The following is a 5,307-nucleotide window of genomic DNA, read 5'->3' as shown; positions in this document are numbered from 1 at the left end:
GATTGCGGGGTTTTTTTTTGTGTAGATTGAATTTGGATTGTAATTAAATGATGGTGTGTGTTAATTTTGTTCCAAATCCACACACACACTTGAGTTGCACTCTCACCCAGGATTGTGCAGATAATGGGATTTCTGTGATTGCAAACATGTTGGAACTGAAGTGATTTCCAATGATATTTAATTCCACGTGACCGCACAGGGACAATATCTAAATCCAGCACCCCCTCAAGACTGAGACTTCCCCAGATTTTGGACGTCTGCCCTGTACAGTGGCCTGATTAGCGCACCCTTTCAAAGATGCCCAGTTACTCAAATTGCTTTACTCGAATTGATTTATCACTTTTTTTGTGAACAGTGATGGCTGAAGATGCCCTCAAGATAACCCAATGCACATTAGCAGCCTTATAGCACAGCTGCTCCTGTTCAAGCATTTTTCAAGCAGATAAAAACCAGTGTGCAATGGCTCAAATAGTAAAGTTCGGGCAACCAGATTTTGGGTCTTGACCCTGTACAGCAACAACGCTACTGGGTACCGCGTAGCTTTTTCCAGAATTAAGATTCCCCTTTCATTACTGATGACTAACATGCAGAGATGCTTCTGGATATCGTACCTGATGCCACACACATGAAATGAAAGGCCTCAGTTGTCACGGATAAATAGACTGATTCAGAACGCTGGCAAAACCACAGAAGTCCATTTAACGGAAACTGATCTTTGTTTTTACTAATTATGTATTTTTAAGGACAAGAACTAGGAGCACGTTATACAGCCCCTCAAACGTGCTCCGCCCTTCCATAATATCGTGGCTGATCTTCAACCTCAACTCCACTTTCCTGCTTGAATCCCGTGGTGTCCAAAAATCTATTGATCTGAGCTTTTGAGTTTAGGCACCAACTGAGCACCCAAAGCTCCCTGGGACCGAGAATTTCAAAGATTCACAACCCTCTGGTCGTTGACCATGGTCCCACAAAGGCCATAGGCATCTCTCTCCATTGGAGAGAAGACAATTGGTTCTATAGCTTGAGGGACACCACTCCGCAAGCGTGGAGTAAAGGGGGCGCCTCCCTGAACTACCACAGCCAGTAAGGGGATTGTATGAGTTCTGTTGGCATCATTCTGCACCAGACTCTTAACTAACTGACCCCCCAACAACTCTCCAACTGAAGAAATTTCTCACTGATCTCGATCCAAATTGGCCAGCCAATCCTGAGACTCTGCCCCACGTTCTAGACTCTCCAGCCAGGGGAAACGAATGCTCAGCGTTAAGGGAATAGCAGCACCTTTTACTTATCAGTAAAGACAGTGCATTCTGAACAGAAAAATGAACCCAAGCAGAGATGATAAAAATAGCCTCCGTAATGAAAATGCAATTTGACTTATTCAGTCACTGTAAATCAATGGCCCTGAAAGTAATATATACAGTTAAACCCTAGTGAGCACACTTCAGTTGGAAAAAATATGTCTGGATCAGGATTTCTGTAGACTGCTAATATATATATATATATATTTACATTTAAGAAAGGTAAATGGGCCATTTCTGCCTTAGCTCATTTAATCTGTCTGACTGTAGCCAAATCTGAATGTAACACTTTATTAGACATGAAGTATATTCACATAGAGCTTTTTAATATATGAAGGATGTTATGTGTACTGAGTACTGAAAACCCATAATGGGAAAATAGTGTCTGATTCATAAATTTGACATAATGGGAGTGATTTGGTAAATCTGAATCCAGTGCTGAGACGTGGTCTGCTTTTAGATGAGGCGGTTTCAGTGCAAAACTTTGCTTTGGAGGGTCCAGCTTGTATTTCTCTCAGGGCCAAGGAAATGCATCCTTAATTACTAGTGGATCCTTTGTGACACTGTGCACGGTAAGTCAGGAAAACCTAATGAATGAAAGTGTTCAAAGAAAAATCAAAACAGTTTTATTCAACACTCCTAAGATTTTTTTAAATCTGGGTCACTTGTGGCAGTGTCCTGGAGACTAGAATCATGGAATGGTTACAGCACAAGGATGGTGCTCAGCCCATCGTGCTGGCTCTCTGTACGAGCAACTCTCCTAGTCCCACTCCCCTGCCTTTGCTCCCCCTATCTCTGCAAATGTTTCCTCTTTAAATAACGATCCAATTCCCTTTGAAAGCCACGATTGAATCTGCCTCCAGCACACACTCAGGCAGCGCGTTCCAGATCCTAACCACTCGCTGCACAGAAAGGTTTTTCTTCATGATGACTCTGGTTGTTTTCCCAATCTTCTATTCTTCAAATCCTGGAGAGTTTGCAATCCAAACTGTGACTAGCACTTGAGCCAGCTCATAAACCCAATTTGGTGCAATTTTGGGTTTCAATACTGTTGACTTTCTCGTGTGTTCCAGAGAAGATAACATTGCCATTGAGCCACTGTCGAAGCTCTTTATTGGTGTTAAATTTCAAAAGAATTTTTTTTAATTGTCTGCCCTTCTGCTGGTGCAATTAATCGGCTGTCACACTGTTCCAACATCCCTCCTGAGAATGGCAAGAAGCAAGTATTGTCTTCTCCCTCAAACACATGTCATAACACAGGAGTAAACATTATAGACAGAGCTTTAACAGCATCACTTCCCTCTCCAGCCTCTCATTTCAAAATATTTACAAAAATGAAAGGCATAACATTTTTATTTTGACATGGAGCTGGAAATTTATAAGCCAAAAGGTAATTAAACACCAACCTTCCCTCATCAAATAGCAATTAAACTCCAACTGACCCAACCTTCCCTCATCAAATAGCAATTAAACTCCAACTGACCCAACCTTCCCTCATCAAATAGCAATTAAACTCCAACTGACCCAACCTTCCCTTATCAAATAAACTACAACAGACCCAACCTTCCCTTGTCAAATAGCAATCAAACTCCAGCTGACCCAACCTTCCCTTATCAAATGGCAATTAAAATTCAACTAACCCCAGGTCACATTTAAGCCTATTTTCCCCAAAGTGAGCAGTGGCCTTATAGGAATAAGGTAACTTGTTAACTAAGCATCAGAATGGAGCTCGAGAGTCTGGCTTCCATTAAATAACATTACAGTAAGTTAAATAAAATCAAAATTATTTTAAGAAGCTAATTGCTCAGTGGTTACAATGCATGAGAATAGATTTTAAGTCTATGAAATATTAGCTAAAAGAAAATGTCATGCAGAACGTTATTTTAACATTAAAACTATGGCAGATTGAGACCTCACACTACTTGCGAAAGTCTGGAGGGCTCAGAACTACAAGCCCTATCTGATGGGGATTCACTCGCCAAGGCTCCTTCGACAGCACCTTCCAAACCCACAACCTCTCCCATCTAGAAGGTCAAGGGCAGCAAATTCTTGGGAACACCACCACCTGCAAATTCCAGGCTACACGCCATCCTGACCTGGAACTATGTCACTGTTCCTTCATCATCGCTGGATCAAAAATATGGAACTCCCTCCCTAACAGTACGTTGGATGTATCTACACCACCCGGATGCAGCAGTTCAAGAAGGCAGCTCACTACAACCTTCTCGAGGGCAATTAGGGATGAGCATCAAATGCTGGTTTTGCCAGCAAGGCTCACATTCCGTGATTAAATCAAAAGACCTTAGATTATGTCATCTTCTACCTCATTCCAATCTTAGTGATGTCCTGCATTATAACCTTTGGTCTTTGACCTCAGTTTCTCAGTAACAACAGGAATTCAGTGAATGTACTGATAACTTATTAGTATTTCTCTCTGGTGTTACTCACAGTGAGTCAGTGGATGGTTATGTCATTTACACAATGTAACACTATATATTACAATTGGGACATTTTTGGGAGAGAATTAAAGGGGCTGGAAATATAATGTTAATAGTTATTTCAGTGTAAAGGGCATGAATCTATTCACTAATCCCCTTCTCGCTAATTCAAGTTGACAGCAAAATCTTGAGCAAAGCTACCCTAGTCTCCAGCAGAACCCTCCTCCCATAGACCTAGCAGAGCTCCCCCAGTCTCCAGCAAACCCACCCCCACTCCCCAATCCCCCCATTTACCCAGCAGAGCTCCCCTAGTCTCCAGCAAAACACACACCTCTTACATACACTCATATACCCAGCAGAGCTCCCCCAGTCTCCAGCAAACCCACCACACTATCCGATACCCCCCATATACCCAGCAGAGCTCCCCCAGTCTCCAGCAAAACACACACCTCTTACATACACTCATGTACCCAGCAGAGCTCCCCCAGTCTCCAGAAAACCCACACCTCCTCCCCAACACTCCCCGCCTCCACCATCTAGCCAGTAGAGCTCCCTTAGTCTCCTGCAGCACTCTCTTCCCATATACTCAGCAGAGCTCCCCCATTCTCCAGCAAACCCCCCCCCCAAATCCTGCCCCCCCAATCCCGCCCCCGCATATAGCCAGTAGAGCTCCCTTCGTCTCCAGAGGAACCCTCCTCTTATATACCCGGCAGAGCACCCCCAACCCCCATTCTCCAGCAAACCCACCCCGCCCCCTCCCCAAGCCCCCCCTACACCCAGCAGAACCCTTCTCTCGAATTCAATGTTGAATTCCCTCGAACCTCTAGAAGTTTTAACGCTCTAGTGTGTAAAAACACATGTTCCTGAAAGATCCTTTTTAAATAGTGATGCAGAGTATGTTTTTTGATGTTATATCGCTTGACATACATTTATACGGATGATTATTATATCAGTTTGTTGAGTGGCCATAGGACTCGGGGGGGTGGGGTGGGGGAGGGGGATAAACGCTGTTATATTTTTAATAAAGCTATCATATTTTGACGGGAATGATTCAGATCAGTTTTTTTTGCCAAGCTGACATTGATTTAATGATCTATATAATGGAAATAAACTGTGTTTAATCATAACTTTTGAATTCTGTGCCAATACTGCTGTCAGTGTGCTGACAAACTGCTAGCAGGTCACTTTGGTATTAATGCTGAGTTCACGGATAGGTTACATATATAATTTAACATACAACATCTGACCATAATTGGGGTTTACTTTGGGGTGGGGTGAGTAATGGGGGCATCTGATTAAAGTCCTGCTTCTGTCAATTCCTAAAGAAGTTTTATTTCATTAACTTGAGCCTTCAATGGCTGTGGTTTGCTTGAAGCCAGAGAGGAGGACTGGCTCCCCTGAAAGGGTTCATGATCCCTTGTGAGACTTTCAGCAACAATGATTTGCATTTATATTGTCCATTTAATGTAACAAAACCTCCCAAAGGTGGTTAACGAGAACAACATCAATAAAAACCTTTTGACGCTGAGCCGCAGGTGAGAAGGAAGTGGGGGGGACGGGGACATGGG

The sequence above is a fragment of the Cetorhinus maximus genome, chromosome 9 (assembly GCF_964194155.1).
Source record: "Cetorhinus maximus chromosome 9, sCetMax3.hap1.1, whole genome shotgun sequence".
Classification (NCBI taxonomy): domain Eukaryota; kingdom Metazoa; phylum Chordata; class Chondrichthyes; order Lamniformes; family Cetorhinidae; genus Cetorhinus; species Cetorhinus maximus.
This window is presented reverse-complemented; position numbering follows the sequence as displayed.